General features: G+C 38.7%; 1 pseudogene; it reads left to right on the top strand.

Moving 5' to 3' along the window:
• Window positions 1–577: 577 nt before the first annotated feature.
• Window positions 578–661, top strand: LOC125932504 (uncharacterized; annotated as a pseudogene).
• Window positions 662–8,018: the final 7,357 nt, after the last annotated feature.

The raw sequence follows: 8,018 nt of genomic DNA, 5'->3' as shown, positions 1-8,018 counted from the left end.
ACAATGGGAAAAAGTCTATTCAACAAATGGTGTTGGGAAAAGTGGAAAGCTACATAAAAAAGAAGGACACTGGATTTTTTCTTACACCATACACTGAAATAAATTCAAAATGGATTAAGAAATCTTGTCATGATGAGCACTGGGTGATGTATGAAATTGTTGAACCACTGTATTGTACACCTGAAACTAATATAACATTGTATGTTATCTACACTGAAATTAAATTTTTTTAAATGGATTAAGGACCTAAATGTGAGACCTGAAACCATAAAAATCCTAGAAGAGAGCACAAGCAGTATTTTCCCTGACATCAGTTCTAACAAGATTTTTCTAAATGTTTCCTAAGGCAAAGGAAACAAAAGCAAAAATAAACTATTGGGAGTACATCAAAATAAAAAGCTTCTGCACAGCAAAGGAAACAATAAACACAACTAAAAGGCAACCTACTGAAGGGGAGAAGATATTTGCAATTGACATATCTGATAAAGCTATCCAAAATATATAAAGAACTTATAAAACTCAACACCGAAAAAAAAAAAACCCCTACAAATAATCCAATTTAAAAATGGGCAGAAGAAGCTTTTCACAGTGGCAGTATCGTAGCCAATGAGGTTTATCCAAGGCGCGATTATTGCTAATTGAAAACTTTTCCCAAATGGGCAGAAGACATGAATATACATATATCCAAAGACATACAGATGACCAACAGACCCATGAAAAGGTGCTCAACATCACTCATCATCAGGGAAATGCAAGTCGAAACCACAATGAGATGTCACCTCACACCTGTCAGAATGGATAAAACAAAAAACTCAAGAAATGACAAGTGTTGGCAAGAATGTGGGAAAAAAGGAATCCTCATGCATTGCTGGTGGAAATGCAAACTGATGCGGTCACTGTGGAAAATAGTATGGAGGTTCTTCAAAAAAACTAAAAATAGAATTATCATATGATCCAGTAATCGCACTACTCAGTATTTACCCAAAGAATATGTAAACACTAACTTGAAAGGATATATGCACCACTACGTAGCATTATTTACAATAGCCAAATTATGCAAGCAGCTTAAGTGTCCATTGGTAGATGGATAGATAAAAAAGTGATACACACGCAAACACACACAAACACACACACACACACACATGCGCGCGCATGCATACACATTATTCAGCCACAAAAAAGAATGAAATCTTGCCATTTGCAACAACATGGATGGATCTAGAGACTTCAATGCTAAGTGACATAAGTCAGAGAAAGACAAATACGATATGATTTCACTCATATGTGCTATTTAAGAAGCAATACAAATGAACAAGGGGAAAAAAGAAACAAACCAAAGGAGAGACTCTTAACTATAGAGAACAAACTGCTGGTTAGCAGAGGGTAGGTGGCAGGTGAGATGCGTGAAATAAGTGAAGGGGATTAAGAATACACTTATCTTGATGAGCACTGAGTAATAAATGGAATTGTTGAATCACTATATTGTACACCTGAAACTAATTAAACATTGTATGTTAGCTATAGTGTAATTAAAGTAAAATCAAAATTAAACATTTTTAAAAAGAGGGGCGCCTGGGTGGCTCGGTCGGTTAAGCGTGCAACTTCAGCTCAGGTCATGATCTCGTGGTCTGTGGCTTCAAGCCCCGTGTTGGGCTCTGTGCTGACAGCTCAGAGCCTGGAGCCTGCTTCCGATTCTGTGTCTCCCTCTCTCTGTCCCTCCCCCGCTTGTGCTCTTTCTTGTTCTCAAAAATAAATAAACATAAAAAAATTTTAATTCTTTTAAAAAGAAACAAAGTGATTCTCCTCTCCAAAGAAAGGAATCCTCCAGTTTTCCCAACTGCCTTTGGATCAGCAAGGAGAAATAGCTATATGTATTCATAAATGATTGTTCAATCTCATTCTTAGTAGACACTAGAGTCACACTCAATACTTTTAATTGCTTCTAGTTTCCTACCACTCTCTGTCAGGTTAATAAAACATCTCAGGTGGGACCTACCAATTGAACACATTTTCTCCTTCTCTTTTAACCATATGCCTATCTCTTAGGGACCCTTAACTTCTCAATATGCCTTTAACTGCAGTCCTTCCACACTCCCTAACCTATTCAGAATGGACCTTTGAGCAAAATGGAGAGCTACTATAAGGTATGTACTCAAAGGCTGTTTCTTGATCTCCTAGACTCTGATAACCCAGTATGCCATCTTACTGATAACTTCCCTCAACTACTTGAGTACCACCTATAGATTACTCCTGAGTCCCCTTAAAATTACTTCAGTTTTCTGAATTAATTTCTTCAGTACCCAATGTCCTTTGGGCTCCATCTACAGACAAGGGAAAAATGAAGGACATAGAACCTTTATAAGTCTGTATTGAGCCCACAACGCCTCTGCCTAAATTGGCCAGTATCCCCTAAAACCTGAAATCACTAGAGGGAGTATGACCAATTGTGGCAGATTTCATAGATAAAGGTTTAATCATTCTTTGTACTAGTGGCTGCAAAGCTCCTGTCCTTCCAGTAAAACCAGACTGATGGACATAGGCACTACTTTGTACAAGACATAAGGGCTATGAATCATATAGTATTGCCCACATTTCCCTATAGTCCCCAACCCAAACACTATCCTGTTTTCTATACTTCCAAATTCAACACACTTCAGAGTAGTAGATGTCTGCTCAGCCTTCTTTAGTGTTCCCTTACATCCTAATTTCCAATACCTTTTCACCTTAACATGGGAAAAACAGCAATACACCTGGACTCTGATGCCACAATACCTCAGTTGAAGCCCCTTCATACTTATCTTAGGTTCTCAATCACAATCTCCAAGACTTACAATTTCTCTGCTCCTCTACCTTAATCCAACATGCAGGTGAGTTGCTCTTATATCCACATGATCTAAACTTTTCTCAACAGGGCTCTCTTTATCTCCCAGAAACTTTGGCTATAAAAGAATATACAGATTGTAAAGATAAATTACAATTTTGTTGGGCCCAGATTCACCATCTAAGCCCTGATATATCCTAGGAAGGCAAATACCTCTGAGTAGATAGAAGCATAGCCATTCAAAACTGCCCTCATCCTATTCCAAAAGACAACTTAGTGGATTTGGAAGATTTAGAGAATAGGGCAGTTGGTAGATTCCCAAATTTTCTGAATTAACTGCCGCTTTCTATGACATGACTAAAATTGACATCCCTGAACCTCTGCCTTCAGAAGTCACTGCAGAGTTAGCCTTTGACCAACTCAAAGTTACTATCCACAGCCCTGCCATTCTGAGTCACCCCAAAATTATACTATTATTTTTCTGTTTATACATAAAAGAAATGGTTATGTTCTTACAGTTTTATCTCAGAAATACAATGAAAATCAGTGATTCATTGGGTATTACAACCTTTCTCTCTACCCAGTAGTTAAACATAATCTCCTTTGTCTGAGGGCAGTAGCAACAACTACATTTAATCTTGAGGTCACCTGTCCACCTAATGGTACCTCAAGCAATCCAAACTCTTTTTACCAAAGCACTCAACATTTCTCTGCTTTCAGATTCACTTCCTGTTAATGCTGCTTCCACCCTCAGTGTATATTACCATCTATAGGAGTCATACTCTTTTTAAAATTTGAGATACAATTTTCATATCATAAAATGTATCCTTTTTCAGTGTACAATTCAGTGGGTTTTAGCATATTCACAAAGTTGTGCAACCGTCACCACTATCTAATTCCCAAAGATTTTCATCATCCCCAAAAGCAAAGCCATACCCACTAGCAGTCACTTCTCAGTCCCTTTTCCTCCCAACCATGGGAAACCATTATTGTACCTTCTATATCTATGGATTTGTATATCCTGGACATTTCATGTCAATAGAATCAAGCAATATGGGCTTTTGTGTCTTACTTTTTTCACCTGCTATGCTTTAAGGGTCATTCATGTTGTAGCATGCATCAGTACTTCATTACTTTTTCTTGCTAAATAATATACCATTGTATGCATATACCACATTTTGTTTAGCCATTCATAAGTTGATGGAGGTTTAGGTTGTTTCCACTTCTTGGCTACTATGAATATGGTTACTATAAACATTCATGCACAGGTTTTGGTGTAGACATATGTTTTTAATTCTCCTGGGTATATCCTTAGGATTGGAATTGCTAGATCAGATGATAACTCTACATTTAACCTTTTAAGAAACTACCAAACTATTCCACAGTGACAATGCCCATTTTACATTCCTACCAGCAATGTGTAGGGTTTCCATTTCCATATCCTCAGAACATTTGTGTTTTTTTATTATTGCCATCTTTGTGGGTGTGAGGTAGTATCTCAGTGTGGCTTTGATTTGAATTTCCCTGATGACTGATGTTGTTGAGTGTCTTCATGTGTTTATTAGACATTTGTATATTTTGAAATTATATCTTAATTCAGCTTTTTACTTCATCTTCCAAAGAAGGGAAAACCTCATGATTGTTTAAATTTAACCTAAGAATTTTGCCTGTCTCCATCTTGTTTCCTTGAACAATCTCTACTTAAAAATAAGGCTAAGAATTCTTTGTAGATGAGTCATATCTTGAGACTAACCTAATATTCTCAAGTTGGGTATGCGGTCTTCCTACCAGTTTGTTGAATATAACTCCCTTCCTGAAGTCAAGTTAACTTGACTCTAGCCTACCAATAGCAAGGAATCAAAGGGCTAACATATACACAGAAAGCAGATATGCCTTTGGTGTGGTTTGTTATTTTGGCATGCTATACAAACAACAGGGTTTTCTAACAGCTGCTGATACTTCCAATAAGCAGTGTGAGCATGTTCAAGCTTTACTAGATGCCTTGCTACACTCCATGGAAGTGGCTGTAATTAAAGTTGAAACTAAGGAACAAACCCATGAAGCAAAAACAAATGCCTTTACTGACCAGTATGCTAAACAGGGTACTCTTACCCAAGCTCAATTGGCTCAGCAAATTAAAGATTATCTGATTATTCCAGATTACTTCTATGAAACCTTGAGCAAATTTCAGTTAAAGAATCAGATTGTGAAAAAAAAAATGATAGTGAGAGAGTTCTGGATGTTCCTACAATCAGGCTATAGAGATACCAACACTGTCCTTTGGTCTCTCCTTCAGTTATGGAGTGGTGGGGGGAAATGGGGAGACATTAATGCTGGGATTGCAGAAGTGTGTTGGGTCCTCTGTAATGGGACAGAACTGGACTGGAGGGAGAATCTTGAGTTTTACAGATGGAGATTTTTGCACTTGAGTTTGTCTGTTGTAGGTAAGGTTGATACAGGGGATTTTACCTGGTGAAATCCATGACATAATAACCTATACTGAATCCTACTTGGGAGAAGTACCTGGAAATTTTTATTTTTAACAAGTAGTTCTGGTAATTGTTATAATCAGGCATATTATGGAAACTGTTCTCATCTAACCATCTAAACTTGCAGATGGGGAAACTGAGGCCAATAAAATAAAACTAAAATACCCAAAGCTACATAGTCAGTTAATTACAGAACCAGGATAAAGCTTAATCATTTATGTCTTCTAAAATAGCCTTATATTAATTCCCCCAAAACAGTCCTATGTCTCAAACATACTAAGTCATTTGGTAAATACAAGTATGAATTAATACATAAGACTAGCATTTGCCACCTGCCAGGATTCCAGGGAATGGGATGCTAGAAGGGTAAATTTTGATAGAAAAGTGAAAAATTGGTCTGGAACATGAGACTACTCAGTTAAGTGAATAAAGCAGAGGGCACAGGGAATATCATAGCATGTATATAGTCCTTCAAAATCCTCAAGCCTTGGATATGGGAATAGAAATTATTATGTTCAGAAGGTTTTCTGAATAATAGTAAGTAGGTAGCTATGTAGCTCCATGAATCCGGACCTTGAGAAATCAAAGTCTGGCCTGGAAACATAGACCTGGAAGTCATCGGTGTACAGGTTGAAGCTGAAGCCATGGTATTAGATGAGATCATGGAACTAGTGAGAGATGTTGAGAGGGGCAGAGATGAGGACAGAAGACTGAAGGGACAGCTGTTTAAGGAATAGATACAGGAAGGAGAATTTCCAAAGGAAGCAGAGGAAGATCAGCAAGAGGAGTAGAAGGCAAACAAGTAGTGAGGAGAATGGGATCAACGGCCGCTCTGTCACTAAACCCCCCTGTGATCTTAATCATTCCACCTCCTTCTCTAGTCCCTGTTCATCATCACTTGACTGTTCCCAACTGAGTGTTGGAGCTGAGCCTTTAGAGACTTTTTTTTTTAATTTTTTTAATGTTTTATTTATTTTTGAGAGAGAGACAGACAAAGTGCAAACAGGGAGGGACAGAGAGGGAGGGAGACACAGAATCTGAAACAGGTTCCAGGCTCTGAGCTGTCAGCACAGAGCCTGATGCAGGGCTTGAACCCACAATCCATGAGATCATGACCTGAGCTGAAGTTGGAGGCTTAACTGACTGAGCCACCCAGGCACTCCAAGACTGTTTATGCCAGGGAATCTTAACCTTGACGCTATTGACATTTGGGGCCAGAAAATTATTTTTTGTGAGGGGCTGTCCCATGTATTGTAAGATGTTTAGTAGCATCCTTGGCCTCTACCCACTTGATTTCAACAGGACACAGCCCCCCTCCCCCAACAAGGCCACCAGCCATGACCACCAAAAATGACTCCAGACACAATGGTCTTCAGTTGATAACCACTGATCTACACAATCTTCTCATATCTGAAATTCTGGTAGGAGACATTCAAGTGGTGAACCTTAGGCAGATGGTTAGTAGGGTCTAGAACTCAAGAGAAAAGTCTGGATGAGGGTACAGATTTGACAATTTATCAGCATATGGTGGTAGTTGAAGCCATGGGCATGGATGAGATCACCCAAGACCAGGGTATGTCATCAGAACAAGACCCAGGACAGAACCTAAGAGAGCACTGACATTTAAAGGGGAACCTAAGAAGAAAATTCAGAGAAGAATAACAATAGTTCTACTAATGCTATGACTGTCATTTACTACCACTTTCCATGTGCCACTGACTGCTAAGTGTTTCACCAGCATTAGCTCATTTAATCCAGAACAAAACTTTATGTAGTAGGCGTTATCATTCCCCTAGAAGGAAACTGAGGCTCAGCGACCTTATGTCCAAGTTTATGCTACTAAGTCAGTGGCAGAGCCAGGATTTAAACCCAGGTTTGGCTGCCTTTTCAGTTCACACTCTTGCTGCCAGGAAGCCTGAAACAGTTTGGTCCTGGGACCCAAGAGATAAAGGAGTAAAAGAAAGAACAGAGTAACCCATAACATAGTATCAACCAGTCCAGCAACTTGGGAAGGCCAGATAAGTACAGAAATCATCCAGTAGATTAACAACAAGGATGTCATGGGTGACCTTGGTGAGGATGATTTCAGTAGGCTGTGGGAACCCAGGCCATATTGCAAACAATTGAGAGACTGGACAAAAGAAATGGAAACAGTGAGTGGAGACAATTCAAAAAGTTTAGATTTGAAGAAAAGAGCATAGATAAGGCGTAGCTACAGGGAGGGAATGACGTAGTGTCTAGGGAGGCACTTATTACAAAAATTACATGTTTAATATAGATTTAGAAAATATTGGTGAATCAAAGGTATACCACAAACCAGAAAAAATTATGGGTAGCATTTTGGCAATTATCTCCCTGGCCCATCAGTGCCCTATACAAAATACAGACACCTACATTTTTACAAAAACATTATCAAACCATTCGTATTGTTCTGTAACTTGCTTTTAAACTAAAATACATTGTAAACACTTTGTCATGGGAATAAATGCGCTGTGTAAGAATCATTCCAGGAGCTGCTTGATATTCCTACAGGCTATATTGAAACATATCTTACACTGTCAACGTCCTTCTCTCTCTTCTCTTCTCCTCTCCTCTCCTCTTCTCTTCTCTTCTCTTCTCTTCTCTTCTCTTCTTCCCTTCCCTTCCCTTCCCTTCCCTTCTCTTCTCTTCTCTTCTCTTCTCTTCTCTTCTCTTCTCTTCTCTTCTCT

This window comes from Panthera uncia, chromosome X, assembly GCF_023721935.1.
Source record: "Panthera uncia isolate 11264 chromosome X, Puncia_PCG_1.0, whole genome shotgun sequence".
NCBI lineage: Eukaryota > Metazoa > Chordata > Mammalia > Carnivora > Felidae > Panthera > Panthera uncia.
The sequence above is the reverse complement of the archived record's forward strand: the minus strand, read 5'-3'. Positions and strand labels throughout refer to the sequence as shown.